Genomic DNA, 6,000 nt, shown 5'->3' on the forward strand with positions numbered 1-6,000 from the left:
GAGTGCTTCTTGTTTCATGTAAGAGCACTATAGATTCCTTTTCTAATTCACTTTTCAATGTCATAGCTTGACCTTGTTCTTTTTCTTCTTCATTCAAAGTTTGTATATTATTGAACAAGGTTTCTTGTCAGGTAATCTTCACTTCATTTGCACATTCTTCCATTTGGAACTCCAAATCTTGTTGAGACGTTGCTTCACTTTCAATCTAGATACCCATGTTTGCTTTATATTCCTTAACGAGCTCTTCAATGCTTTTTTATTCTTGTGCCTCTTGTTGGACATGTTTATGTTGTAATTTAAGCATTGAATCGAAGCTAACAACGTCCTAATTGGAGTTCTCATGAAGTCTTAGGGTACTCCCACCTGATAGGCATCTTATTCAAAGAAGAAGGAGTAAAAAGTTGGAAAGAGCATTGGCGTCAGCGATTGAGTCCCTTAGGGAGGTTATGAACTGCAACTGAAACTCCATTCAAAAGTTGATCGTTTAAAAGAAGGAAGAAACAAAAAGTCGGGCACAGAAGATTTGCATTTCTGAAGTTAGAAAGGGGAGCTCTCGAGAGTGGCAGTTCGGGTGTTCCATCATGTAGTTCCTATCATCATATGTTGTTTATCGTTTACATATTCTAAGCGATCATGTAGCGGAGGCCTACGATCGTGTCGTAGTGGTAAGTGATCGTGTTGTAATCAGTAAGCGATCGTGTAATAGATTGTAAGCGATCGTGTAGGAGTTTGTAAGCGATCGTAGAATATTTTGTAAGCGATCGTCTAGTAATTCTTAGTGATCGTGTAGAACTTGTAAACGATCATCTAGTATTTGATAAACGATCGAGTAGCAATTGTAAGTGATCGTTTAGTCTTGTTTGATGCTATCGTTTAATAAAGGACTCAGTCTTTGTTTAGCTGTTGTGTCGGCCGGTTACGTAATCAAAGTATTAATAAGAATCAGTTTCCTAACAAATTGGTATCAGAGCAATCACCTGGGCAAGCATGGCTCAGAGTATAGAGGAGAATCTGGAATTGGTCGACCAAGAGATTTCTGGACTTAGAGTCGAAATGTAGAAGTTGCCATCTATAGAGGAGAATCTGGCATCGTTAGCGAAGAGCATCGAGCGATTGGTAATGCAGGCGGAGAAACACCAACAGATGCTCATTTCCTACATTACAGAAATGGCCAAGGGAAAAGAAAAGGTGGCGGAGGAAGCGGAAGGATCGAATACCAATAATGTCTATGGAACAAATAGTTCAGTAAAAGCAACCGGGGAAGAAGCATTTGGCAACCGTAGTAAATTCAAAAAAGTGGAAATGTCAGTGTTTAGGGAAAGGGATCCAGCTTAGCTATTCAGAGCAGATCGATATTTTCAAATTCATAAGTTGACTAAATCAGAGAAGAGCATAATGGCGGTTGTAAGCTTCAACGGTGTCGCACTAGACTGGTACCGGTCAAAAGAGGGCAAAGAAAAATTTAAAGACTGGGAAGACTTGAAGAAAAAATGTTAGTCTGATTCCGATCTTTAAGGGAGGGATCTATTTGTGGAAGATTCTTGGCTGTTAAACAAGAAACAACTGTGGAGGCATATCGAAATCTGTTCGATAAATTAGTATCGTCGTTGCCTCATCTACCGAATGAAGTTTTAGAGGAGACATTCATGAACAGATTGTCACCATGGATAAAGGTGGAAGTTGAATGCTGGGATTCTACCAGATTGGCGCAAATGACGTCGTTGGCTCAGCGTGTTGAAGATAGAGAAAACGCACGAGTCGAAGCGGGAAGAGTGCGAACATACGGAGGTAAGTTCCAAAACTCGAACTCTTCGAAATTCAACATTGATAATGTGAGTAAACCAGTAGGCGGGGGTGGACTGAAAGAAGGAGGGAAAACTTGAGAGTCCTTTCCGATGAGGACCATTACCTTTTAAGGAACAAAAAATAACGATAATTAGAGAGACACTCCAGCAAGAAGATTAACGGATGCAGAATTTCAGTCGAAGAGAGAAAAATGACTCTATTTTTGGTGCGATGAGAAGTACACTATTGGGCATCGGTGCAAAGGGCAAGATTTGAGAGAATTGAGATTACTTGTAGTTCAAGCGTCTGGTGAAGAATGGGAATTGTGTGAAGACGATGAAATTTGAGAAGAGACGTTAGAGCTGAATATGTTGACATTGAGCGAAGAACTTTCGCCAATTGCTAAACTGTCTGTGAATTCGATCGTGGGATTAACTAATCCATGAACGATGAAGATTAAAGGGAACAATAGAGGAGAATCCGTCATGGTGCTGATAGATTGTGGTGCTACACATAACTTCATAACAGAAGGCTTGGTGAATCGTCTGCAGCTGGATGTCACGGACACGACCAATTATGGAGTTGTTTAGGGATTAGGAACTGCGATGCATGGAAAAGGAATCTATAAAGATGTGGAAATGAAGCTAGGCATTTGGAAAGTGAGTGATAGTTTCTTACCAATGGAGTTGGGGAGTGTGGAAGTGATTTTGGGAATGCAGTGGTTACATTCCTTGGGAAAAACAGAGGTTGACTGGCAAAATCTCACAATGACGTTTACTCGTGAGGGTCGGAAGATAACTCTGCAGAAGTATCCAAGTTTGACAAAAGCAAGGATTTCTAAAATGTATGGTAAAAACATGGATATAGAAGATTAAGGATTCTTGGTTGAATGCAGACTGTTGAATGGAGACGAGATAACAGATGAGCATGGGGAATACAGAGCAGTTGAATCAGTACCGAAGCCTTTGTCAAATTTGCTCAACCAATTTCAAGACGTATTTGAATGGCCTGGAGAGTTACCTCCTTGTCGGAATATTGAGCATCACATTCACTTGAAGGAAGGAACTAGTCCCATAAACGTTTGACTGTATAGGAATGCATACCATCAGAAGGCCGAGATGGAGAAACTGGTGGAGGAAATGCTTGACTCAGGCATCATTCGACCGAGCACCAGTCCATATTCAAGTCCTATTTTGTTGGTTAAAAAGAAGGATGGAGGATGGAGGTTTTGTGTAGATTATCGCACCCTTAAAACTACTACTATTCCGGATAAATTTCCAATCCCTGTGGTAGAAGAGCTTTTCGATGAGTTACATAGAGCTGCCTACTTCTCGAAGCTGGATTTGAAGTTCGAATATCATCAAATTCGAATGAATCTGAGGGATGTGGAGAAGAAAGCCTTCCGGACACATGAGGGACACTATGAATTTCCAATAATGCCTTTCAGTTTAACTAATACACCTTCTACTTTTCAAACATTGATGAACCATATATTCAAACCGTATTTGCACCACTTTGTGTTAGTATTCTTTGATGATATATTGGTGTATAGTCGAAACTTCGAAGGACAGTTGCAGCATTTAGAAGTAGTAATGGCAGTCTTAAGGCAGAATGAACTCTACGCTAATCAGAAGAATTGTCAGTTTGCAAGAGACAGGGTTGAGTATTTGGGGCATATTATTTCTCAACAGGGCATAAAGGTTGATTTGGAGAAGGTACGGACAGTGTTGGAGTGGCCAGTGCCTAAGACAATGAAGGAGGTGCAGGGATTCTTGGTGTTTGTCTGGTTACTATCGACAGTTTGTACAAAATTATGGTAGTATAGTAGTGGCTTTGATGCAAATTTTGAAGGGCAGGATGTTCTGATGGATAGAGGATGCTCAGTTTGCTTTTGAGAAGCTCAAAACAACCATGATGATGTTACCTGTGTTGGCACTCCCTGAGTTTAGTATACCATCTGAGGTAGAGACAGATGCATCTAGATATGGCATAGGAGCGGTTGGTGCAACAGAACCGACCGATCGCTTTTTACAGCCGTACTTTGTCCTTGCAAGATCGTGCGAAGCCAGTGTATGAGAGGGAATTTTTGGCAGTTGTCATGGTCGTGCAGAGGTGGCGTCCTTATTTGTTTGGACGACGATTTGTTATCAAGACCGATCAGAAGGCTCTGAAATTTCTGTTGGAATAGAGGACGATACAACCACAGTATCAAAAGTGCGTAGCTAAGTTACTTAGCTATAACTTTGAATTGATATACCGACCAGGATTGAAGAATGGTGTCGCATATGCCTTGTCCAGGGTGGAGATAGAGGCTCAGGTTGCTCAAATATCAGCTCATACTTTGATTGATATAGCTATGATTCAGAAGGAAGTTGAGCTCGATGACCGGTTACAAGGAATTAAAGACTGTGTACTGAATAAAGAGGACGGGGTGCAGGATTTTTCTATACAGCAAGGTGTGTTGAAGTATAAAGGGAGGTTAGTACTCTCTAGCTCCTCTTCGTTGATCCCTATAATCTTGCATACATATCATGATTCGGTGTTTGGTGGCCATTTCGGGTTCTTGAGAACATACAAGAGACTAGCAGGGGAGTTGAATTGAGAAGGCATGAAAACGGTTGTTGAGAGGTATATGGAGGAGTGCATAGTTTGTCAGAAGAATAAACCGTTAGCATTGTCACCAGCCGGATTGAGCTGCCATTGCCTATCCCTGATGTTGTGTGCGCAGACCTTTCAATGGATTTTATTGAAGGCTTACCAAAGGCGAGGGGATATGAGGTGATCTTAGTAGTCGTGGATCGATTGAGTAGATATGCTCATTTTCTCTCATGAAGCACCTTTTTAATGCTAGTATTGTAGCTGATACATTTTGAGAGAAATAGTTAAACTTCACGGCGTGCCGAAGTCAATTGTGGCGGATCGGGATAAGGTGTTTGTGAGTCACTTTTGGCAGGAGTTATTCCGATTGTTGGGTACCAAGCTCCACCGCAGCACAGCTTATCATCCTCAATCGGATGGTCAGACAGAGGTGGTGAATCGCAATGTAGAAATGTATCTGAGGTGCTTTTGTGGAGAGTGGCTGAGATAATGGATCAACTGGTTGCATTGGGCAGAATATTGGTATAACACAACATATAACGTTTCTACTGGCTTCTCCCCTTTTCAGATCGTGTATGGAAGACAGCCCCCAGTGTTGGTTTATTATGGGGATGATTATATTGTCAATGCAACTTTGGATCAACAGATAAGAGACAGAGATGCAACGTTGCACGTGCTCAAGGACCATTTGCGGGAGGCTCAAGAGAAAATGAATAAGTTTGCTGACAAGAAGCGTCATGATGTTGAATTTCAGATTGATGATTAGATGTGGTTGAAGTTACGGCCTTATCGCCAAATTTCAGTTTGAAAAAAGAAGTTTGTAAAATTATCTCCCAAGTATTATGAACCATATCAGGTGGTTGACAAAGTGGGCGCGATGGCCTACAAATTGAACCTTCCATCAACAGTGTCCATACATCTCGTGTTTCATGTATCGCAGCTAAAGAAGTTGGTTGGCCAACCCCAGGGGGAGTCGTCTGTGGATCCCTTAATCCATGAAAATCACACTTGGTTGCCGGAACCATAAGTTATTTTGAGCTCTAGGATGGGGATTTCGTAGTAGGGACGTGAATTTTTGGTAAAGTGGAAAGGTTTGTCGGAGCATAAGGCAACATTGGAGGTGCTCGAAGACTTCCAGAATCAGTTTCCGATTTTTAACCTTGAGGACAAGGTAAAATGGAGGGGGAGGTAATGATAGCATCTTACTCAAAGAAGAAGGAGTAAAAGGTTGGAAAGAGCGTTGGCATAGCGGTTGATTCGCTAGGGAGGTTAAGAACTGCAATGAAACTCCATTTAGAAGTTAATCGTTTAAAAGAAGGAAGAAACAGAAAGGCGGGCACGGAAGATTTGCATTTTGAAGTTGGAAAGGGGAACTCTCGAGAGTGGAAGTTCAGGTGTTCCATCGTGTAAGTTCCTATCGTCGTATGTTGTTTTTAGTTTTTTTCTAAGCGATCATGTAGCGGTGGCCTACGATCGTGTAGTAGTGGTAGGCGATCATGTTGTAATCAGTAAGCGATCGTGTAATAGATTGTAAGCGATCGTGGAGTATTTTGTAAGCGATCGTCTAGTAATTCTTAGCAATCGTGTAGAACTTGTAAACGATTATTTAGTATTTAA

This window comes from Benincasa hispida, chromosome 4 (assembly GCF_009727055.1).
Source record: "Benincasa hispida cultivar B227 chromosome 4, ASM972705v1, whole genome shotgun sequence".
Lineage (NCBI taxonomy): Eukaryota > Viridiplantae > Streptophyta > Magnoliopsida > Cucurbitales > Cucurbitaceae > Benincasa > Benincasa hispida.